Raw genomic sequence first — 26,148 nt, forward strand, 5'->3', positions numbered from 1 at the left:
TGCAAAGCCTTTAGAGAGTATAGGACCTTAGATGGAATCCTGAGTCCCATCCACAACCTAGTGAGGTTATACATTCCCACTAGAAAGGACAAGACTACTGGAACAGATACGGTGACAGAAGATACATCTTCATGATGAATCTGACCTATACTCAGAGCGGTAGTTACTCTAAATACCAACAGAGAGGGAAACAGTCTTCAAATCAAGTATCAATGCTATCCGCTCTGTACACAGGGTAGATAGGGACGGGCAACTTAGACATTAGCTACCTAAAATGAGGGGGCAAAAAAGGCACAAAGTGACTGGCTTGCAAGGTTTCAAGAGGGAGCTTAGCTTAAGAGTGTAGGGGGAAAGAAAGAGTCATCACTGAATGGCTATCATCTTGTCTAGATGGGTCTGGTGCAAGGAGATGGGAATAAGATTTGTAAGATTCAATAGTGAATTCCTGTTATCATGACTAATCGCGACTTTCACACGTGTAAAGGTAGAAGTTTTGTAACAAAAAAAAAGGGGAGTGGTTAATCTTACAGTCCAGAAACAGAGGATCCTAGGACCATCAAGAGAGGTACGCACAAATAGAATGGAGGACCTTATCCAGAGAAGCATCAGTGCCAGAGATGGAGGCAGAGATGGGGGCATGGAGATGGGGAGCAGCTGAGGACTCTAGATTCATCAACTAAGAAGAGAAGAACTAAGAACTGGTGGCCAGGAGCAGACTTGCAGAATGTGCCCTTTGGAGATGTAAATTGTTATATATGCCTCAGTGGGTTTTTTTGTTTGTGTGTTTTTTTTTTTTTTTTTTTTTTTTAAAAAAAAAAAAAAAAGCTAAAGTGGATAGAGAGAAATACTTTTAACTGATGATATTTGGAGGGTTTGTAATCAATGTAATGAAACAAGTTATATGATTTGTTGAATGTGGAACTAATGATGTGCCCTGTAAACTTTCACTCAATCCACAATAAAAACCTTAAATTAAAAGTTCTGTTGATCAGAACCTTTTTTAAAAGTTTATCCAAACCCAGAATGACATTTGGCAAATAACTTCCCCTTTCTTCATTGTTCATATTAGATCTCACCCTAACCTTCCTGGTCTTATAGTTCAGCAAAATGTGGAGGCTGATGCCCTAATTAACAATGCATTTTTTTTTAAGTTTTTATTGTGAATTATCTGATAGTTTACATGGGAGAACTTTCACTTTATATTCATCCTATCGCATTTCCTGTCATTGCAATGATTACAGTCCCCTCCATGCATCATCAAACAACCAAAGAGTATACCCTGGAAGCCTACCACCCAACCGCCAACACACAGCATCTCTTCCTCCCTGAGTCCAAAGTCCCCAGCCATTCCATCTCTCCAGTCATCTTCTCAACCTCCATCTCTGTTGTCACTGCCTCTCTGGGTAGGGTCCCGCACTCCATTCCTCTCCCTTGATGGTCCCAGAGACCTCCAATCCTGGACTGCAAAATCAACCACTCATCTCCTTTTGTTGCAATAATGTCTACCTTTACTTTTCCAACACTCACAGTCAGTTCTGATAGCAATTATTCACTATTGTATCACAAGAGTCTTATCCTTATCTCCTTTCATCATTCCGGCCAGGCATATTGGAAACCACTCAGAGGAGATTCTACCTTCCCCCACACCCCCCTAGAGCTAGACTCCTCTTGATAGCTTGTTAGCCAGTTACTTCTTGCCTTTGTAACGCTGCCCCCCCTTTGGGTAGCCAAAGTTTAATTTGCCCATTTCTGTCAACCCTGCACACTGAGGGGGTGGGAATGATCCTCACTTTAAGATTTGTTCCCACTTTTGAGCTACTACATCCATAAGTATAGGTCAAGTTCATCAAATTGTAGCAGATTACTCTTTTTTCCCTTCTACATTCTTCTTCTAGTTGAGTTCTGATCATCCAGTCATTGATGCCAGGTCAAGTGGGTACTATCTGCAAGTATGGGTGTTCTTGTGCATCACCTCTCACTTCATATCAGCTGGATACTACTCTCTGCTCTAGTCATCTGTGGCCTTGTCACTGTCTCTGGGAAGAGGACTCCCCAGGTCTTTACATACTGCTGGCCAACCAGGTCTCAACCCAGATTCACAGTAGTCTATTGAACATGGTTGGATTTAGCTTACAACTTCATTGCTCTTTTTCCCTCACTTCCCCTTACTGGTGACCAGTGTGGTAACCAGCCAAACCACATGACTGCTCGTGAATTCCCCTTGAGTCTTAGTCTTGGAAAGGGCTTTGCCCTGAGGGGACCCTACCATTTGACTTGATGACAGCTGGGAGAACAACTTGCCTATTCTTGGAGTAGTCAATTGGACTGCCATTATTGGTTTTTATTTTTCCTGCTGGTCTTTCTTTCAAGAAATATCTTCTCTTATTCTAGCTGTCCCAGGCTGGTCTGTTTGTCCTTTCAAGAAGAAATTTCCCAGCTCAGAAGATTCTCAATGGGGTCAGGATTCTACCTCCTTCATTGGAAAAGTTCTAGCCTCATTTTAGGTATTCCAATCAGTTACTTACAAGCTTCCTATGGTGATGTGTCTGGATATTCCATTCTAGCCCCCTCAGGTGTCTATTTTACAATGGTAGGCATGGGAAACAGACATTCAAAAGCCAGATAAGCATATTAACATTATTTCCCCTCTTTTGCCCATTCAAATCATGCCTCAATCCCTGTATTCCAGAGCCCTGTTGTTACAAGGTTGTGCAAACATCATTATTTACCCCTGTTCCACTTATCCCATACAAACCTGCCTAACTGTTCTCCCATCTGCCTTGTTCTTCAATCACCTGTCCCCCTCTTGTGCATCACCCCCTTGTGCATCCCCCCTCCAGCATCCAAATTATCCTGTGTCTATTCCCTACCCTGTGCTCCACATTCCCCTCCCTCCCCTCCACCCACCCCATACACTCCAGTAGTAAGCAAAAAAAAAAAATCCCTTTTAGTGTGGGTTCTTTTTATAATATTTTACAATAATCCTCCTATACAGTATTTTTCCTTTTGTGACTGACTTATTTAATTTAGCATAATGTCTTCAAGTTTCATCCATGTTATGCAGTGGCTTGCAGCTTCCTCGCTATTCTTCAAGGTAGCATAATATTCCATTGTGTGTATGTACCAAAGTTTGTTTATTCATTCTTCATTTGATGGACACTTACTCTGTCTCCATCTTTTTTGCTATTGCAAATAGTTCTGCTATGGACATTGGTGTGCATGTAAGGCTCGTATTTCTTGTGGGTAAATACCAAATAGAGGAATTGCTGGATCACAAGACATTTCTATTTCCAACCTTCTGAGGAAGAGCCTTATTGCTTTACAGATTGGTTGGACCATTTTGCAATCCTACCAGCAATGGAGGAGCATCCCAGTTTCTCTGAATCTTCCTCACCAGCATTTATTATCCTCTACTTTTTTTTATCTTTGCTGTTATTGCTGGTGTGAGATGATATCTCATTGTTGTTTTGATTTGTATTTCTCTAATGACTAGTAATCATGAGCATTTCTTCATATGATGTTTGGCTGCCTGGATCTCCTCCTTGGTTAAGTGTCTGTTCATGTCCTGTGCCCATTTTTTAAATTGGGTTATTTGTCTCTTTCTTGTAGAGATGTTGAAGTTTCCAATATATTTTAGAAATTATTCCCTTGTCTGAAGTGTCATTGCAAAAAAAATTTTATCCATTCCTTTAGTAAAGTCTTTTAATACATATAAGTTTTTAATTTTAAGTAAGTCCCAGTCATCTATTCTGTCTTGCTTTGCTTGTGCAATTTTCAAAATGTTTGGTAGTCTGTGTATGCCCTGTATTAGAGCCCTCACATTTGTCCCTATGTTTTCATTGATGTCCTTTATAATTCTGGGATTCACATTTAGGTCTTTAATTCATGCTGAGTTGGTTTTTGTATAATGTGTGAGGTGAAGGTCTTGTTTCAATATTTTACATATCGCTTTCCATATCTGCCAGCATCATGGGTTGAAGAGACTATCCCCTCCCAATGCAATATACTTAGGCAACTTTTCAAATATTAGTTGGCTGTATGTGGACGGGTTGATTTCTGGTTTCTCTATTTTATTCCATTGATGAATGTATATTTCATTGTTCCAATATGAGGCTGTTTTGACCACTGTAGCCATGTAGTAAAATTTGAAATCAGGAAGTGAGAGTTTCCCAGCCTTAATCTTTTTCTTAAGCGGTGCTTTGTGTATCCTGGATCTCTATTCCTTTCCATATAAAGTTTGTAATTGTTTTTTCCACCACTTTGAAGAATGTCATTGGTATCTGGATTGGGATTGCATTATATGTGTAAATTGCTTTGGGCAGTATTGACATTTTCACAACGTTAAATCTTCCTATCCAGGAGCATAGTATATTCCTCCACTTTTTAAAGTCTCTTTGGGTTTCTTGTATTAGTGTTTTGTATTTTCTTTGTATAGGTCCTTTGTTTCTCTAATTACGTTTATTTCTAGATCTTCATCCTTTGGGTGGCTATTGTAAATGGTTTTTTCTTTTGTAATGTCCTATTCAGCACTGTCATTGTTACTATAGAGGAATCCAACTGATTTTTGGATGTTGATCTTATACCCTACCTCTTTTCTGAATCTTCCAATGAGGTCTAGTCACTGTATTTTTTACTGAGTCTGTGGTGTTTTCTATTCATAGGATCATATTGTTTGCAAATAGAGTTTTAATTCCTCTTTGTCAATTTGTACACCTTTAATTTCCCTAACTTGCTGTATAGCTATGGATAAGACTTCCAAAACAATGTTGAATAGGAGTGATGACAAATGGCAACCTTGTCTGGTTCCTGTTGACAGAGGGAAGGATTTTACTTTCCTCCTTTAAGGATAATATAGGCTATTGATTTTCTATATATGCTCTTAATTATGTTGAGGAATTTCCCTTCAATTCCTATTTTTGAAAGTTTTTATCAGGAATGGATGTTGGATTTTGTCAAATGCCTTATCTTCATCAATCAATATGATGATGTGGTTTTTTTCTTTTTTCTTATTTATATGATGGGTTACATTGATTGTTTTTCTAATGTTGAACGATCCTTGCATCCCTGATATGAATCCCACTTGGTCATGATGTCTTATTTTTTGGATGTGCTGTTGGATTCTGTTGACTAGAATTTTGTTGAGAAGTTTTGCATCTCTGTTCATGAGGGATACTAGTCTATAATGTTCTTTCTTAGTGATGACCTTCCCTGATTTTGCTTCATAAAAATATTAGGAAGTTTCCCATCCTCTTCTTATTCTGGAATAATTGTAATTGTTTTGATCATAGACTGACCTCGCAGTTCCTCCAAATTTGTTCTTATAATTTTGTTCTGTTCTTGCCTGCATAGTTTCTTCTGAGAGATCCGAGATTAATCTGACTTGCTTGCCTTTGTATATTTCACTTCTTTTTTCCATAAATGCTTTCACGATTCTCTCCTTATCTTTGATTTTGCAGAGCTTAATTATTATATGTCTTGGTGATTTTTTATTATGGTCTATCCTTTCTTGGGTTCGATGAGCTTCTTGAATGCTTATCTTTTTGCTTTTCATGCTGTTTCGGAAGTTTTCTTCAAGCAGCTCTTCACTATCTTCTCTGTGGACTTGTGTGATTCTTACTGTTCCAGAATGTCGATAATTCTAAAGGAATTTCTCTTAATTTTATCCAACATGAATCTTAGACCTCCTTTATAATTTTTTATCCTTTTTTTCTGTTTGCTGTTCTATCATAGTAGTATAGAGAGATTTGTCTTCCTGCTCACTAGTTCTGGCTTCCATCTCTTCAATTCTACTCCTTTGCCCTTTCGGTGTATTTTCCATTTCTGATATTCTATTATTAGCCATTTGGACCTCTTCCTGTAGGTTTTGAAGTGTTTCCAATGTTGTATCTATCTTATTTGATTTTTCTGTAATGTTTTCCTGATTTCTTCCTTATTTTTCTCAACTCCATTAGGAAGTGTTTTGATACATTTTGCAATCATTTTTCTAAATTCCTTCTCAGGAATTTCCAATGCCTGTCCTCACCCCGGTATGGAGTGTAGGTTTACCTTCAAATCATTTGTTTCAGTCACTTTATCTTGTTTCTGGATATGTGCTAATATGATCATCTACTTCTGCTTCTTGGGTATATTCAGTAGTTAGCTGTGGCCTTATTACTTAATTGAGTGTGTGATTTGGTATTTTTTTATGCTTTCTGATTGCCTCCAGGTAGATGCGATCAGGATGTGTACTTCCCTTTTCACTCTTCTTATTGCTTAATTAAGAATAACTGTCGCAGGTGTTGTCTGCCTACCTGGTGTATGACAGTTGGTATTGGTTCTTGCCGTGATTGTGGTATTTTATAGGGTCTAATTGTACCTTGATTATATGACAGCAATTGCTGTCACTTTTGGGTAATATATGGAGAGACACCCCCCCCCTCCTAAAGTTAAGAGGAGACCAAAAAACTAACAGCAACAGGAAAGAAAGAAAAAAAAAAAAAACGAACAGATACAGATTGGATATTGTAGTTTATAAAGTTTATAAAGGCAGAAAAAAAAAAAAAAAGAGAAAAAAAAATATGTATGTAGCCTAAGTATCACATTAATAGACTCTTTCAGCATTTTACCTTCAAGGTCACATGAGAAATTCCAAGATGCTGCTGTTGGTTGTTATGATGTAACTCAGGATGTGATATTTTCAGCCTGTTTCATTTTTAGTCTTTCTCTCAGGTTCCACAACACCCTTTCTGTCTTTTTTCCTAGTGATAAACAGTTCAGGGACAGCTGACACTGTTATGCACTGCCATTTGTATTTTTCTTTTTTTAATGTTTTACTGTGAATTATGTGATAGTTTACATGGGAGAACATTAGTTTTATATTCATCCTATTGTATATAATTTCATTGCCATGGTTACAATCCCCTCCATGCATCGTCAACCAACCAAAGGGTATACACTGCAAGCCTGCCCACCCAGTGTTTGGCACACAACCCCTATCACTCTCTGTGTCTAAAGTCCCTAACTAATCCACCTCTCCACATCATCGTCTCTGCAACCATCTCAGGCATCACTGCTTCGCTGGGTATGGTCCTACTCTCCGCTCTTCTCCCTTGATGGTCCCAGGGATCTCTGCTCCTAGACTGAAAAGTTACTCAATCCCCTCTTGCTACAAAACGTCTACCTTTACATTTACAATCTTCACAAGTAGACCTGACATCAATTATTTACTATTGAATCACAAGAGACCCATCTATATTTCATTTCATCAGCCCTGCCTAGACAGAATGGATACTACTCAGTGGAGAGTCTACCTTCCTTCACGCCCTCTGAATCTAGGTTCCCTCCTGAAAGCTTACGAGCCAGTCACTTCTTGACTTTGTAGTTCCCCCATTTTGAGTAGGCAATGTCCAAGTTGTCCATCCATGCCAAATCTGTGTATGGAAGGGCTGGGAATGATCCTTGCTATAAGGATTTGTTCCCTCTTTTGAGTTACTACATCCATAGGTGTAGGTCAAGTTCATCAAATTGTATCAGATTGCTTTTTTTTTTCGTCTTCTTTATTCTTCTGGTTGAGTTCAGATCATTCAGTCATTGAAGCCAGGTCAAGTGGGTATTATCTGCAAGTGTGGGTGTTCTTGTGCATATGCCCTCTCTTTTTATCAGCTGATGCTTCACTCTCCACTGTAGTCCTCTGTGGCTATGCCACTGTCTCTGGGCCCAAGAGACCCCAGGTCTTTCCACACTGCTGGACAACCAGGTCTCCACCCAGGTTAACAGCAGTATAATGAATATTGTAGGGCTAACCTTGCAGCTTCATTGCTGTTTTTCCCTCACTTCCCCTTATTGGTGATGAGCGTGGTCACCAATTAGAGCGTGTATTCCCATTGAGTCTTAGTCTTGAAAGCATTTACACTGAGGGGACCTGACCACTTGCCTTGATGTCTCCTGGGCAAGCAACTTGCTTGTTCTTGTAGTAACAGTTGATCTGCCTATATTGTTTTGTATTTTTCCTGTACACGATGTTTCAAGAAGTATCTTCTGTTCTTCTAGCCGTTCCGGACTGGTCTGCTCATGCGTTCAAGTGGAAATTTCCCATCTCTGAAGATCTGGATGTGGTTCAGGCTTCCACCTATAGTCTTGTGTAATGCAGAAGCTCCTCAGGAAGCCTCCTTCACTGGGCACTCTGTAGCCCTATTTTAGGTATTCTAATCAATTATAGGCAGAAGATGGACTTACAAGCTTTCTATGGTGATGTTTCTGGCTATTCCTTTCTCTCCCCCTCTAGTGTCTATTTTATAATATAATGCAAAGAAATCCAAGATTCAAAAGACAACCAAGTATCTTAACATTATTCCCCCCTTTTCCTCATTCTAACCATGTCTCAATCTCTGTATCCCAGAACCCTGTTGTTCCAAGGTTGTGCATACATCATTATTTACCTCTGTCCCACTTAGACCATGCAAACCTGCCTAATTGTTCTTCCATCTGCTTTGTTCTTCCATTTCTTTCTCCCTTCTTGTATATTACCCCCTCCCCAGAACCCAAACTATCCTGTTTCTATTCACTGCCCAGTGCTCCACCTTCCTCTCCCTCCCCTCACCCCTCTCCACATCTCAGCAGCCAGCAAATAATCCAACCCCCTGTAGTATGGGTTATTTTTCTTAGTCTTTTACAGTAGTGGTCTGATGCAATATTTCTCTTTTTGTGACTGACTAATTTCACTGAACATAATGTACTCAAGGTTCATCCATGGTAAGTGGTGGCTTGCAGCTTCCTTGTTATTTTTCAGGGTAGCAGAGTATTCCATTGTGTGTATGTACCACAATTTGTTTTTCGATTTTTCAGTTGATGGGCACTTTAGCCGCCTCCATCTTTTTGCTATTGTAAATAGTGCTGCTATGAACATTGGTGTGCTTATATCTTCTCATGTTGTGGCTTGTATTACTTGTGGGTAAATAGCAAGTAGAGGAATTGCTGCATCATAGGTATTTCTATTTACAATCTTCTGAGGAAGCACCACATTGCTTTCAAGAGAGGTTGGACCATTTTACAGTCCCACGAGCAATGCAAGAGTGTCCCAGTCTCTCGACATCCCTGCCAGCCTTTATTGTCCTCCACTTTTTTTATTGTTGGTGTGAGATGACATCTCATTGTTGTTTTGATTTGCATCTCTTTAATGGCTAGTGATCCTGAACATGTCTTCATGTGTTTGTTGGCTACCTGGATCTCTTCCTTGGTGAAATGTCTGTTCATGTCTTGTGCCCATTTTTTTAATTGGGTTGTTTGTCTTTTTTTTGTAGAGGTGTTGTAATTTCCTATGTATTTTAGAAATGAGTTCCTTGTCATTGCAACATATTTTTTCCCAGTCTGTGGGTTCCCTTTTTACTCTTCTGGGGAAGTGTTTTGATGCACATATTTTAAAAAATTTTTAGTATGTTCCATTCATGTATTTTGTCTACTTTTGTTTGTGTGGTTTTCAAAATGTTTTGTAGTCTGTGTATTCCCTGAACCATTGCCCTCACATTTGTGCCTATTTTTTCATTGATGGCCTTCATAATTCTGGAATTCACATTTAGGTCTTTAATTCATGTTGAGTTGGGTTTTGTATATGGTGTGAGGTGAAGGTCTTGTTTAAATTTTTGCATATCAGTTTCCAGTTCTGCCAGCAACATCTGTTGAAGAGATTGTACCTCCCTATGCGATATATTTAGGGATTTTGTCAAATATCAGTTGGCTGTATATAGATGGGGTAATTTCTGAATTCTCAATTCTGTTCCATTAATCTATGTATCTTTCAATGTACCAGTACCAAGCTATTTTGACCACTGCAGCCATGTAGTAATTTTGAAGTCAGGGAGTTAGAGACCTCCAACCTTGTTCTTCTTCTCTAGCAGTGCTTTGCTTATCTAGGGTCTCTTTCCTTTCCATATAAAGTTTGTAATTGCTTTTTCCATCTCTTAGAAGAATGTTATTGGACTCTGGATAGGGATTGCATTATATGTGTAAATTGTTTGGGGCAGTGTTGACATTTTCACAATGTTAAGTCTTCCTATCCAGGAGCATTGTACATTCTTCCAATTTTGTAAGTCCCTTACTGTTTTGTCGTTTTCTTTTGTAAGTCCTTTGTTTCTCTGGTTACATTTATTCGAGTTATTTTATCATTTAGGTGGCTATTGTAAATGGTATTGCTATCCTAATGTCATTTTCAATGCTGTCATTTTTTGTATAGAGTAATCCAACTGATTTTTGTATGTTGATCTTATATCCTGCCACTTTGCTGAATCTTCCAATGAGGTCTAGTAGCTTTTTTACTGAGTCTTTGTGATTTTCTACATATAGGATCATATCCTCTGCAAAAAGGGAGAGTTTTACTTCCTCTTTGCCAATTTGGATGCCTTTAATTCCCCTGTCTTACCTTACCTTGCTAAGTACATCCAACACAATATTGAATAGGAGTGTTGACAAAGGGCATCCATATCTAATGCCTGTTCGCAGAGGGAAGGTTTTCAGTTTCTCTCCATTGAAAGCAATGTAGCTTGTTGGTTTTGAATATATGCTCTTAATTATGTTGAAGAATTTCCCTTCAATTCTTATTTTGTTGAGTGTTTTTATCAGGAATGGATGTTGAATTTTGTCAAATGCCTCTTCCGCATCACTCGATATAATCATATGGTTCTTTTCTTTTTTCTTATTTATATGGTGGATAATGTTCATCATTTTTCCAATGTTGAACCATCCTTGCATAACTTTTATGAATCCCACTTAATCATAAAGTATTATATTTTTGATGTGTTGCTGGATTCTGTTTGCTAGGAGGATTTTGTTGAGAATTTATGCATCTATGCTCAAGAGGGATATTGGTGTATAATTTTCTTTCTTAGTAATGTCCTTCTCTGGTTTTGGTATGAGGGTTATGCATGCTTCATATAATATATTAGGAAGTTTCCCATCCTCTTCTATCTTCTGGAATAATTTGAGTAGAATTTGTGACTGCTCTTACCTGACTGTTTGGTAGAATTCTCCAGTGACGCCATATGGGCCTGGACTTTTTTTGGTTGGGAACTTTTTGAAGACCTGATCAATTTATTCTTTTGTTATGGATCTGTTCAGGATTTCTACTTCACTGTGTGTAAGTTTAGGTAGGTCAGGTTTGTCAAAAAATATATCCATCTCTTCTAAGTTTTCAAATTTGTTGGCGTACAACTCTTCATTGTATTCTGTTATTATCCTTTTGAGTTCCTTTGGTTCCATTGTGACATCACCCATGTGGTTTCTAATGTGTGTTATTTGTGTCTTCTCCCTCTTTTCTTATGTTAGGTTTGCCAATGGTCTGGCGATTTTGTTAATCCTTTCAAAGAACCATCTACTTGTCCTGTTGATTTTTTCTATAGTTTTTCTGTTTTCTATCTCATTTATTTCTCCTATAATCATTAATATTTCTTTTTGTTTGCTTGCTTTAGGTTCCCTCTGTTGGTCTGTTTCTAATTGTTGTGGATGCTATGTTAATGTGTTAATTTTGGTCTTTCTTCGTTTTGCTGTCTGTGTTTACTGCAATAAATTGTCCTCTAAGTACCACTTTCGCTGTGTCCCAAAGATTTTGGCATGTTTTTTTATCGTTCTTGTTTGTTTCTAGGAACTGTGTGAATTCACATTTAACTTCTTCTACTATCCAGTCGCTTTTCAGCAGGGTGTTATTCACACTCCATGTATTTGACTTGATTTCCTTGGTCTTCCTATTGTTGATTTCTAATTTGATAGCATTGTGGTCTGAGAAGATGCTTTGTAGTGTTTTGATATTTGTAAATTTATGGAGATTTGTTTTGTGGCCTCAAACATGGTATATTCTGGAGAATATTCCATGTGCACTGGAGAAGAATGTGTATTGTGCAATTTTTGGGTTGAATGCTCTGTTCACATCTATGAGTCCAGTTGGCTGATTGTGTTGTTTAGTTCTTTTGTGTCTTTGTCAAGTTTCTTTCTGGTTGTTCTATCCATTTGTGAAAGCGGTGTATTAAAATCACCCACTCTTATTGTAGATTCACCTCTTTCTTTCTTCAAATCTATGAGAGTTTGCTTTATATATTTTGGAGCTCTTTCATTGGGAGCATAGATAGTTATTATGGTTATTTCATCTTGTTCAATTGTCCCTTTACTCATGACATAATGTCCATCATGATCTATTCTGATGTTTTTTGCCTTAAAGTTTATTTTACTAGAAATTAGTAATGCCACCCCAGTTCAATTTTTATTGCAATTATCTTGGCATATATATTTTTTTCCATCCTTTGGCTTTTAATCTGTTTTTGTCTGTGTATGTGAGATGTATCTCTTGCAAACAGCATATTGACGGATCTTTTTCCTTATCCATTTTGCCACTCTTCGTCTCTTAACAGGTGCATTTTATCCATTTATATTCAGTGTAATTATTGATTGTTGTTGTTGTTGTTATGTGCTGGAGTTGGTTCCATAAGCAATAATTAATTGCTGCAATTATGTTTTTTTTGTATGGTGTTACTGCTTTCTTTGTTCCATGTGTCTTACTTTGTTGAGTTCATGCTTTTTGTGTTCTTTTTTGTGTGTTTTCTCACAGTTTTAATGTTTCCATATTCTTGTTGGATTTTTATTCTCTTGGTATGTTGTGAAGTGTTCATTTTCTTTGATGTTGCCTTATAATCCATTACCTTTTCTCTCCATTTTGTGCAGTCGATTTTATCCTATAATTGACCTGACCTTCTCACCATCTGGATCTCTGTTCCTACGTGTTTACCTTCTTTTACTTTGTACTTGTTTTGATCATAGATTCTAGATTCTCTGAGTTTGTTCTCATAATTTTGTTCTGTTCTCAACTCTTAATTCTGTCAACTTAATTCTAGGAGGTGCTGCCATGTATGTCAATCTCTTGTTGTTGTTTTTGTTTGTTTGTTTGTTTGTTTGTTTCTCACCCCATAGAACTTCCTTTAAAATGTTTTGTAGCACAGGGTTGGCGTTGGTAAAATCCCTTATCTTCTGTTTATCCTAGCATGTATTGATTACAATGTCATATTTGACTGATAGCTTTGCTGGATAAAAGAATTTAGGTTTGCATTTTTTTTTTTCTTTCAGAGTTTTATATATGTGTCCCCACTGCCTTCTTGCTTGCTTGGTTTGTGCTGAGAGAGCTGAGCTTAATCTGACTTGCTTACCTTTGCATGTGAAACTTCTGTTTCCCTACCTGCTTTCAGAAATGTCTCCTAATCTTTGATTTTGGAAAACTTGAATATGAAATGTCTTGGTGATTTTCTTTTGGGGTTTATCCTTTCTGGGGTTCGTTGAGCTTCTTGAATGTTTATCTTTTTACTTTTTAGGATATTAGAGAAATTTTCTTCCAGAAGTTCTTCAACTATTTTCTCTGTGTACTTGTGTAAGTCTTATTGTTCTGGAATGCTGATAATTTTTAAGTTATTCCTCTTCATGATATGCATCATGAATCTTAAACCTTCTTCAGATTTTTTTATCCTTTTTTGTGATTGTTCTTCTATCTTAGTGGTATTGAGAGATTTAGCTTTCAGTTCACTGGTTCTGCCTTCCATCTCGTCTATTCTACCCCTTTGCCCTTTCAGAGTATTGTCTATTTCTGATATTTGTTATTGATCATTTAGACCTCTTTCTGTAGGTTTTGAATTGTTTCCAATGCTGTATCTATCTTATTTGGATTGTTTCTGTTTTGCTTTCGTGATTTCTTCCTTATTTTTCTCAACTCCATTGTAAAGTGTTTTGAAACATTTTATAAACATTTTTTTTTAATTCTTTCTCAGGCATTACCAAGGTCTGCCCTCCTTCCAGAAGGGAGTCCAGGTCTACCTCTATGTTATTTGTGCCTGACATTTTATCCTGTTTCTGGAAATGTGCTGATATTGTCATCTGCTTTTGCTTCTTGGACATGTTTCATGTTTATCTGTGACCTTAATACTTAATTGAGTATGTGTTCTGGTGTTTTTTTTTATGCTTTCTAATTCCTTCTAGGAAGACGTGATCAGGATGTGGGCTTCCCTTTTCACTCTTCTTGTTGCTTAACTCAGAGTAACTTTCACAAGTATTGCCTCTTTCTCTGGTATATGGCTGTTGTTATTCATCCTTGAATGGGTTTTCATGTTTTATAGTGTGTGAATGTAGCTTGTCTGTATGGTAGCGGTTGCTGACTCTTTTTGTTTAAAATATGGAGAGAAAGTGTCCTCCAAAGGCAAAAAGGGGAGCATATAACAGCAAACAAGGAGCTCTGGTAGCGTAGTGGTTACGAATCGGGCTGCGAACCTTAAGGTCAGCGGTTCGAAACTACCAGCTGCTCCGCGGGAGAAAGATGAGGCTTTCTACTCCCGTAAAGATTTACACCCTCGGAAACCCTGTACAGGGTCGCTATGGGTCGGAACCGACTCGACGGCACTTAACAACAACAACAACATAACAGCAAACAGCACCAACGGGTGGGAGTAGAGAAAAAACAAACAAACAAACAAACAAAAACATTAACTACAAAAATTAGACTGAATGCTGCAGTCTCTAGTTACAGAAAAGGGAGAGGAGGTAGAGAAGCAAAACAAAATAAAATCTGTAACCTAGATTTCTGTGGACTTCTGGTTTGCCACGGCAGCCAGACAACATGATTGAGACGAGTTCTGGGGACAAGGGATGAGGAACTCACGAAGGAAACCTTTCTGTAGCGAACCCACTCCCTTACAACCACCATAAGTCTCAGTGATTCAAACTCCTGAACTCGCTTTTTTAAAAAAATCACAGTGCTGAGGAATTACTGGCTTTTTTAACTTTCACCCACTGCTGCATACAGCAACAACCCCAATCCCTGTAAAGCTTGGAGGGCAGAGCTGGAACCAGCCCTTGCGGAGAGCATAATTCATCATATAAATAAGAAAAAGGAAAAGAACTACGTGATCAAATCAATTGACACAGAAAAGGCATTTGACAAAATCCAACATCCATTCCTGATAAAAACTCTCAACAAAGTAGTAATTGAAGGGACATTCCTCAACATAATCAAGAGCCTACATCATGCTAAATCAACAGAATCTGAAAGACTTCCCTCTGTGAACAAGAAACAGACAAGAATGCCCTTTATCACCCCTCCTATTCAATATTGTGCTGGAAGTTTTAGCCAGAGTTATACGACATGATAAAGAAATTAAAGGCATCCAAATTGGCAAAGAGGAAGAAAATTCTGCTTATTTGCAGACGATATGATCCTATACATAGAAAACCCCAAAGACTCAGTAAAAAAAAAAACTATTAGACATCATCGAAAAGTCAGCAAAGTGGCAGGTTACAAGATCAACATACAGAAATCAGCTGGATTTCTCTATAGCAACAGCAATAACTATGAAAAAGACTTTAAGAAAACAATACCATTTACCATAGCAATGCAAAAGATGAAATACCTAGGAATAAATATAACCAAAAAAGCAAAGGACTTATACAAAGAAAACTACAAAGCACTACTATAAGAAACCAAAAGAAACCTGCAAAAGTGGAAGAACATACCATGTTCCTGGATAGGAAGACTCATCATTGTGAAAATGTCAATAGTACCCAGAGCAATTAACACATACAATGCAATCCCAATCCAGATTCCAACAACATTCTTCAAAGAGATGGAAAGGACAATTCCTAATTTTATACGGAAAGGAAAGAGACCCAGGGTGAGCAAAGCACTACTGAAAAGGAAGAACAAGGTTGGAGGTCTCTCATGCCCTGATTTCAGACTTTACTACATGGCTACGGTGGTAAAAACAGCCTGGTATTGGTACAATGAAAGAAACATTGATCAATGGCACAGAATCAAGAATCCAGATATCAACCCAACCACCTACAGCCAAATGATCTTCGAGAAAATGCCTAAGCACATTGCATGGGAAAGAGACAATCTCTTTAACAAATGGTGCTGGCAGAACTGGAAAGTGATATGGGAAAGACTAAAACAAGACCTTTGCCTCATGCACGATACAAAAATGAACTCAATATGGATTAAAGATCTAAATGTGAATCCCAAAATTATGAAGATCATCAGTGAAAAAATAGGGACAAATGTGAGGGCACTAATCCAAGGCATAGACAGATGACCACACATTTTGAAAAGTACACAAACAAAAATAGACAAAATTGACGACTTCAACATACTAAAAATTCAAAAATTGTGTTCATCAAAAGACTTCACCAGGAGAGTAAAAAGGGAACCCACAGAATGGGAAAAAATCTTTTGGAATGACATAACAGATAAGGGACTCATCTCAAAAATATATAGGAAAATATTACACATCTACAAATATAAGACAAATAACCAAATTAAGAAATGGGCACAGGATATGAACAGACACTTCACCAGGAAGGAGATCTGGGCAGCCAACAAACATATGAAGAAATGTTCACGATTACTAGCCATTAGAGAGATGCAAATCAAAACAATAATGAGATATCATCTCACACCAGCAATAACAGCAAAGATAAAAAAAAGTTGAGGACAATAAATGCTGGTGGGGATGTGGAGAGACTAGGACACTCTTGCATTGTTGGTGGGACTGCTTCTGTTACAAATTCCACTGGCTATAAGCCTTCAAGCTTTTAAAATATACTTGTATGTGGTTCAGAGTTTTGGAATGTTCACCTGAATCTGCTTCATCAAGTATTTTCTGTTATTGATGCACTTCTACCCTATCTGCAGCAAGCTAGCAATGCCTTTTTATAAGCGCCAAATTCTCATGCACTCTTTCATCAAAACAGTTATAATCTCTCTAAGCAATTTGCTCTTTCTCACTCTTTAGCCCACAAAGGTTTCCAAATTTGTCCACAATGCCAGCTTAGTTTTAGTATCATCCCTAGTGAAGGAGTTAACTCCTGAAGTTTACATCCTAATGAATTATGGAAAATAGATGTTATCCATATTCCTAAATTTGGTCAAATGACTTTCATTCATGTGTCAGTGGACACTTATTCTAAAATGATTCATCTACTTGTCAAACTGGGGAAACGGCCGCTCATGTGCAAAGACATTGGTTTTCTGCCTTTGCCACTATGGGTCACCCTAACACCATACAAACTGATAATGTCCCTGCTTAATTTTCTTGGAATAACCACTGTTGAAATGTTCAGTAACCTCACTAACTGTTCCCACCCTTGGTTGTCCATGTGTAGAAAGAAATAACTTTGGGATGCTAGTGCCCCTCCACTATGGGACTCTTGCTCTGAGAAGGTGGAATGTTGTTGTTGTTAAGTACAGTGGAGACGGTTACAACTCATAGCGAGCCTGTAACAGGGTTTCCGAGGCTGGAAATCTTTATGGGAGCAGAAAGCCTCGTCTTTCTCCCGCAGAACAGCTGGTAGTTTCGAACTGCTGATCCTGAGGTTCACAACCCAATTTGTAACCACTACTCTACCAGAGCTCCTTAGAAATTAAATTAATTTTGGGAAGTTGTTGATTGGATCCCAATAGGTGAGCTACAGGGCTCCCTCACCACACACTCGTGTCACAAATTTCTATGGCACTTTTCAGCTTCTGAAAAAAACGTAGAATTTAGTAATGATACTAAGCTTAGATGGTACCATCTTGGATTGGGCCCTTTCTAAAAAGCACACATATGAATGTACCCATTCAGAATACTTTATGGCTCATAGCCTCAGCCTTTACTAAGGCCAAGTTCTGGAATGGACATGTAGATTCCAGAACTGCTAATAAAAGAAAAATCAAATTAACATTAAATCAGACATGACAGCTTGCTGTATGTGCCTTTTACACTTATGGTTTTATTAGTAAGAATACTTACATATTCCAATTAGCTTCCTACCTGCCAGAATTGACAATATTTTTCATGTATTGATAGAACTGCAATTCAGAATCAAACTGTCATCCCCCTGATCAGAATTACTGGGACATGGATCCCTTACCAAAAAATCTTAGGAATCATTAAAATTGAATTTCAAAAACTGCTCCACCATACCCAGAGATTTATTGGAGTCTTAATCATAGAAGCTCTGGTAGCGTAGTGGTTACAAATCGGGCTGCAAGTTGCAAGGTCAGCAGTTCGAAACTACCAGCTGATCCGTGGGAGAAAGATGAGGCTTTCTGCTCCCGTAAAGATTTACAGCCTCGGAAACTCTGTACAGGGTCGCTATGAGTCAGAACTGACTCCACGGCACATAACAACAATAACAACAACAAATCATAGGTATAGTGTCTCTAGTAGCTATTCTATCAGCAATCACTGTCTCTTCCATAACTTTACATGAGTCAGTCCAAACACCCAGTTTCATCAAAAACTGGATGACTGCTGCAAGTCAAACCTTGAGAGTCCAAATCAGACTCAATAAACATGTAGAAGAGGAACTTTCCAGTCTTAAGACATCTGTTATCTGGCTGGGAGAACAAGTTCGATGTTTCTAAACCCAGCAACATTTGGCCTGTCAATACAATTACACAGACTTTTTTATTACTCATTTTAATGTGGAATAGCACCATGCACCCCTGGATTAAAGGTCAAAGCTCATCATCTTGGCACCTTTTCCCAAAATTTGACTTTTAATGTGAAAGAATTGCAAAAGGATGTTATTTATTTTAGTACTCAAACTAATAATTATCAACTAGTGAACCTGTCCTTACTGATTTTGCTAATACCCTCCAGCATTTTAATCCTTTCACTTATTTTAAGCATTATGCTATAAGTATCACTGTGATCTTCTTTCTAATAATTGGCTATTTCACATTTTCATGCATAGTTTGCAAAATTGGAATGAATTTGAAGTCTACCTCCAAGCAAGTGTTCCCGATTCTTACCCGCATGCATCTAACACAAAAGCAAAAAGGGGGACATGCTGGAGACCACAATGAGGAACAGCTAGAGGAAGGGACTCCTTGTGGTCCATGGCCTAAGGAAGCAGAAAACTGCAGTGATCCATGCAGTGTGTGCTCTGATGCAAAACTGACAGAGTGCAAAGATGACCAGAGGTGATAACCAGCACTCAGCACTATGTTCCCATGAAACCTATTGATGCATTCTTTGTTAAACGTTTTGTTTATGTTCTAATTTCCTGAGAACATAAGAACCCTTTATTTGTCAAGGTGATAGATGACACCCTAGGGGGATGAGGGAAAGGAAGTGAATAAATATCAAGATTAGACTTGTCTCTTATCTCAGGGCTCCTGATCCTAGAGATCATGAGTCTTCTTTCTCGCTTAAACTTTAATCTGTGTCTGTGTTTTATTTCTTAAGCCGCATTGCCTCCACATTTGGTGATTGTGTGGGTGATTCCACACAAAGTTTCTATTCATGTCCTATTCCCAGTTTTAAAAATTCATTTTTTGTCTTTTTCTTGTAGGTGAGTTGTAGTCCACAAATTTTAGAGAAAAATCCCTTGTCTGATATATCATAGCAAAAAAAAAAAAAAAAAAATCACTGTTTATATGCTCCCTTTTTACTGTTTTGGTGAAATGTTTTGATGTACATAGTTTCTAATTTCTAGTATGTCCCACTCATATAATTTGATCTCTGTAGTTTGTGTGTGTTTTTGTCATGGTTGAAAGTGTATGTATACCACATATTAGATCTCTTCAGTTTGCATTTTTTTGTTGTTGTTGTTGTTGCTGATCTTTACAGTTCTGGTATTTAGATTTAGATCTTTAATCCCTTTTGAGCTGTTTATGGTTTTTGTTTCATTCTTTTTAAAATTAATTTTCTGTTTTGCTAGTGTGAAAAACATTGTCTATATCTTGAGTTATCACAAATGCCTACTGACAAATGCTCAAGAAAGCCACTCTGTACTCATTTTAGGAAAAGTGAGATTTTCTTTATTCGATTTTGCAAAATAAGGCACCCAACCCAGTAACCCAGTAGACAGGGGAAGATATGCTGCATGGCCAGCTCACAAAGAATTGCACTTCCCTGTTTTGAGAGTCCCTCCTCCAGTGAGTATGGGGTTCATATTCTAGCCTGTGTGGCATCCGTGACCTTAATGAATTCATTCTTATTTAAAGTAACTAGTTCTGGAAGAAATTTCATTCTCCCTATGTCTCATCTAGCAATCTCATGCATGCTTTTTTCCTTTAGATGGGCCATTTTGAGAATTTCTCACAAAACCTTTTCTTTTTATCTTTTTTTGTCTTATCTTCATTTATTCTTTTTAAATCCTCATAAACTGTGTCATTTTTTTTATGTCACTAAGAGTGGAGCTAACTATGTCTATATTAGGTTGCATCGTACTTGTGCCTGACAGATATAACTAAAATACATACAAGGGAAAATGCACTGGCTCCATTTTCATCTTACATTTCACAAATGAACAAAGCAGAAATATTTGATGTGCACATTAAAACAAAAAATATGTATTCATTTAAGTGTCAGTAGGGCACATTCTGAAAGCCAATCTCCAGCCCATAGGCACACAGCCTCATTCAGTTCATGGGCCTAGAGTCCATAGCTTCTCTGTCTTTCTATGTAACCACCTCTGCTACCATCTCTGCTGTCACTTCTTTTTTGAGGCATGGATCCCAAGCTCCACTCATTATCTTTCTTCTTGATGGTCCTGGAATTGTCGGTTCCTGAAATGAAAGATAACTACTCCTCTGGTAGCATAATGGTTATGAATTGGGCTGTGAACCACAAGGTCAGCAGTTTGAAACTACCAGCTGTTCTTCAGGAGAAAAATGAGACTTTCTGCTCCCATAAAGATTTACAACCTCCAAAATCCTATACAGGGTTGCTATGAGTCAGAACCAACTTGATGGCACTAGACAGCACAACAACTTCCTCCTTTAGCTACATATCTTCTACAATAACAGTTTTTACAATCACAATTAATAAAATCCAATCAGCAGCAGTCCATACTCCCTTTCATCAGACCCAATTGGAAAAATGGAAAACTAATCAGTGGGGATTTTCCTTTGACCCTTCATTCTAAAATAAGCAAACCCATGGAAATTTATAAATCAGCTAATTCATGAGTTTATAGCCCCTTTTTACTAACCAAATGTCAAAATTTTCCATCATTACCAACCAGTATACTGAGAAGACATGCATGTTCTTTGATCTGAAGAAACTTCCATTCTGATTGTAATCTTGAGTAACTGTATCCATAAGCAAATGTCCAGTTCAGGGCGGCTCCTTGGCAGGTGGCACCAGTTATTGTAGTTCTTTCTCCTGATTCTGGTAATGTCAAGGTCAGTCCTGGAGAGGATGGTGCTGTAGAGCCCAGCCTCAGGGGAGTGGGGGCAGGAAGGGACAGAGTGTGAACCAGCCATATCGGAGGTGACCCAGAGTATGCTGAAGTGCTGCGGCACCGGTTTCAGGAAAGATACTGACTTCTATTCTTGGGGACAGCTGATGGAGGCAGTATATGAGTATCTGAAATTAGCAAGACAACTACAAGAAGAGGCCCACGCTCAACGCAATAATTCTGAATTCACAGAAGAACAAAAGAAAATCATAGGCAAAATTGCAACATGCTTGGAGTTGTGAAGTGCAGCTTTACAGTGCACACTCCCATGAGAAATTTAAAGTGAAGGATCTGATGAAACTAGTGTTATGGGTTTTAATGTCAAAATAGAATGATGACCACTATATTGTCTGACTTTAGGGGGAAATTTTTTTTTGGGGGGGGCACAACAACTATAGCCAGGTGACAGGGAGACCATAAACTCTCCTAAGTCTGCCATGCCACAGAGAAGTGGCTGATGGCTTTCATAGGCTGAGTTTTTGGCTCGAGGTTTAGGGGATTTCCAAAGGAGTTGCTGAAGCAGGAAGCACAGAAGCAAAAGAAAGCATCGTTAGTTTGACCACAAAGGTCAAGATGACATGAATACAAAGTCACTTTAAGCATCAGCAGTCATAGCTTATATGGTTTGCCTTGTTTGAGACAAGGGGCACCAGGGGCTCATGATTACACAAGAAACACCACCTTTGTGGCTCTTCCTGTTAGATCTGCTTCAGAAGGGTTAGAGTCTTGGAAAGTTCCTGTTATGTTGATCCCAAGGACTTCAGGGTTGGGGGATGGACCATGGTTTGTTAGAGGCTTGCTTCATTCCCTCCTGTTTATTTGGAATGAGTCAAACCTTTGATTCTTCAATGTTAGTTCTAGTGTTTAAGGTGGTATATTGGGACCACAATACCATGAGCTTTACAGCTCCAATTCGACTGCGTACAAATTTGACAAGAGCGATTAGAACACAGGGGCCAATTAGGAGACCAAGTATTAGGAGCATAAGGGGGCCAGCTAATCCAATTATGGGGGTAGTTATCCAAGGGGACTAATTGAATGGGGTTTGATACCAATTTTGGTTTGAATCTAACTGCTTATTTCTTCTTTCTATATTTTCTCTGACTGCAGCTAATGTTTCTTTAATTATCCCAGTTTTATTGGCATAAAAGCAACACTCTTCCCCTAGGGCAGCACAAAGCCCTCCTTGTTGTAAAAATAGGAGGTTTAGTCCTTTTCGATTTTGGAGGGAGACTTCAGTGAGTGATTCAATTTGGTCGAACATTTTAGAAATTGAGTTTTCTAACCAGCTTAAGTCAGCATTTATTGTTCAGGACAGACTGTTAACTCCATGCCCTTGTGTTGCTAAGGCTGAAATACCTAAAGCTGAGGACCCTGCAATTCTAGTCCGACTGAAAAGGGAATTAGGATGGGAACTCGGGAATGACGCATACGGTTGGGATCTGTGATCTGGGCCAGCTCTTGGTCACCTTTGTATACGTCAATACAAGGGAGAAGGTATACAAGGATGCATAATTCAGGGGGATTGGCAGTGATAAAGGCATAGGTAGATATACATTTAGTAAGGCTAAAGGAGCAAGTGAACCAGGTTTTTGTGGTTGATTGATAATATACAATTGTGTTATTGTAGGCTAAGTGAATTACTGTAGTACAGAGGTTTGAAAACTGAGACTAGCTCACATTGTGTGTGGGGGGGGGCAGTAAAGCATGTGTCTTGTCCTTGTATGTCTCCTAGGGTGGCATGGAAGATTTGGGCAGAACACTCACTTTCTGAAGGGAGGCTGGAGTAACCAATAACTAGCCCAGTGTAAAAGGGGTTCTAGGATCCAGTCACTTCCAACAATTTTGTGCAAATTCAGAGTTAGAGGAGTTGAGAATAGAGTATGACTATTCTAGTGTAGTTAACAGGGTAGGGTGTGCTGTCATATCGGGCTTTTGTATAAGAGAAGGGGGTAATAGTAGTCTGGCTACAGGTCCCTGTGGGAGTCGTTGACCCGGGGGGGGGGGGGGGGGGGGAAGTGCTTTTTGCTGGATTGTGAACAGGGTACCAGTATCATGTCCTGACTCATAGAGTCTACTTCCCCAGGTCAGGTCAGTAGTCCATGTTTGTGCCTGATCCCAGGGGTCTTTTATGGTTATGTTTAAGGGACTACAATGTCCTGTGGTGTAGTCAGGCTTGGCGACTATTTGTTTGAGTTGCATATTCTTATCAATGTGCTTAGCATAGCCGGTAATTGTAGATATAGTTTCACATCGCCATTTATGGCAATAGTATGAGTCTACATTATTACACTGCTCAGGGGCATGGGTTCCTGGACAAAGGTATATACCAAGATTTTGCAACTTTTGTTCTTGAAATATGTCATTACATCCAATTAGGTCATCATCCTCTGATGACCCCAGGCCGGGAATCCAGGCACATTTTATAATACAGCAAAGGTCAATGGTAAAGGAAAATGGAATACCGGGATTTGTGGTTTTGATTAAGGTTTTGCTATATACTAAATTCTCTGTGATTGCCTCGGTTAGGGTCCACAAATACATTTCTGGGGATAACTTTTGACTATGTGTTTGGGGTGGGAGCAACAATAACCACATTAAGAGCACTAGCACATCAGTCTTAGCTTTAGTGGGCACTCCAGGTCCTTGATAGCTCTCCATGGTGCATTGATGGGGGCTGGCTTCAGGTGAGAGTGATGTACCCACGGAGTCACTCCATCTACTTTGAAGTGCATGGGGTGGTCAGGATAATGATGAAGGAGCCTTTGCACTGGGGCTCGAGTCTTGAAGAGGTATGGCGCTTGATTAACACAGAGTCACATGGCTGAAACCAGTGGAGGGGCTCTGACTAGAAGGGTGGATATGGTATGGCATCTTTGACTGCACGGAACACTTCTTGCTGCATTTCATGGAGTGTCTGTAAAGACTTAAGCAATTGTTGATTATGTGTTTCAGTTTGTTTTAAGTTTTGTATTCTTGGTAGTAAGGGTGGGGGCCTGCCAAACATAATTTCATATGGGGTGAATCCCTTTTTGTAAGGGATGCATGTGGCGTGTAGCAAGGTGAAGAGGAGTAGGGATGGCCAGTCAGCACCTGTTTTGAGTACACATTTAGACAATTTCTTTTAGGATTCTATTCATTCTTTCTACTTGTCCAGAACTTTGGGGTCGATAGGCACAATGCAGCTTCCCTTCTACTCCCAGGGATCTAGAAATTTGCTGGGTTAAGGTAGCAGAAAAGGCTGGTCCGTTATCTGATCCAAGGGATTGAGGGAGGCCATACCTGGGGATTATGTCTTCTAAAAATTTTGTGTGTGTGACTACTGTGGCAGTCTCATTTTGGGTGGGAAATGCTTCTGCCCACTCTGAAAACATGTCTACTAGAACTCACAAATACTTTTGTGACTGAGCTGAGGGCTTAATTTCAGTGAAGTCTAACTCCCAGTGTTCTGGCATCTGTCCTCTGTATCTAATTCCTTCAGAATGAGGGGCTGAAGTCTGACCAATTACTTGAGCACATGAAATGCACCTAGCTACAAATCTGTCTAGGAGCTTGTTTAAGTCAGGAATATAAAACTGTTTTCTAAGCAATTCATTAAATTTAGTTTTCCCTAAATGGGTGTCCTGATGCACTATTGACTTACCCAACACCTTGGGGACCACAGTCCTACCATCAGGGAGAGTCCACTATTTTGTACCTTCTTGCTTTGCTGAGTTTTGTTTGGCCCATTGAATTTCTTTTTCAGTATAGTAGGACACTGAGGGGAGCAAAGGCTCTGGAAAGGGTACAAGAGCCAGTTCCGGGACAGGTGACCCTGAAGTGGCTACTCATCTTGCTTCTTCATCAGCTCTTTGGTTATCCACAGCTTCTTTGGTATTCCCTTTTTGGTGCCCTGGGCAGTGCATGATGGCTAATTTGGAGGGCAGCCAAACGGTTTGAATTAAAGTGAGTATTTCTTGTTTATTTTTAATCTCTTTCCCCTCTGAGGTTAAGAACCCTCACTCCTGGTAGATGACACAATGCACATGGGTAGTGGCGAACGCATACCTATTGTCCGTGTAAATATTCACTAGTTTTCCCTCTGCCCATTGCAGACTTTTATTAAGGCTACTAACTTCTGCCTTCTGGCGTGGTACTGTGGGTTAATGTGCCAGACTCAAGAGCCATTTGAACTGCAAGTCAAGCTCACCAGTGGCTCCTCAGAAACCCTGTATAGGGTCGTTAGGGGTTGGATCTGACTCTACAGCACTTAACAACAGTAATTCTGCCTTCTGAGCCACAGTGTTTTGTGGTAAAGGGGCTGACCAAATTACTGAATTCAGAGTGACGACTGCAGCCCCGTGTACCTGATACCCTGTTGGATGAAGCTGCTCCCACCTGTGAACAGCTCGGCTTCGGCATCAGGTAGGGCTACATTGGTCTGGTCAGGTCTTGCCATGTTGATTTCTTCAAGTATTTCAGTGCAGTCATGATTGGTGTCAGCTTCAGGTAGCAGGGTTGCAGGGTTTAGGATAGAGGCTTTAAGGAATCTTGCCTGAGGCTGATCTAATAGAAGCACTTGGTATTGAATGATGCACATATTTGTCATCTATCTGTCAAGAGGACTGTGAAGAAGGGCTTCAACTGAATGAGGGGTGAGGACCTCCAGTTCTTGGCCCATGGTTAACTTGTCAGCTTCTTTAACTAGGAGGGCTGTGGCTGCTACTGCTTTTAGGTAAGGGGGGCATCCGGCCACAACTGGATCTAGCCATTTAGAGAGATAAGCAACTGGTCTGTCCCAGGGTCCCAGTTTTTGGGTAATGACTCCATGCACTACTCCTTACCTTTCATACATGGAGAGAAAAAAAGGTTTAGACACATCTGGCAAGGCTAAGGTGGGGCCTTGACTAAGGCTTGTTTGAAGCTTACAAAAGCTTGTTGCTC

General features: G+C 39.2%; 1 pseudogene; it reads left to right on the forward strand.

Annotated features, from left to right (window-relative positions):
- Nucleotides 1-26,148, forward strand: part of LOC102811106 — a 95,106-nt pseudogene that overhangs the window by 63,019 nt on the left and 5,939 nt on the right.

Source organism: Chrysochloris asiatica, unplaced genomic scaffold, assembly GCF_000296735.1.
Source record: "Chrysochloris asiatica unplaced genomic scaffold, ChrAsi1.0 scaffold00464, whole genome shotgun sequence".
Classification (NCBI taxonomy): domain Eukaryota; kingdom Metazoa; phylum Chordata; class Mammalia; order Afrosoricida; family Chrysochloridae; genus Chrysochloris; species Chrysochloris asiatica.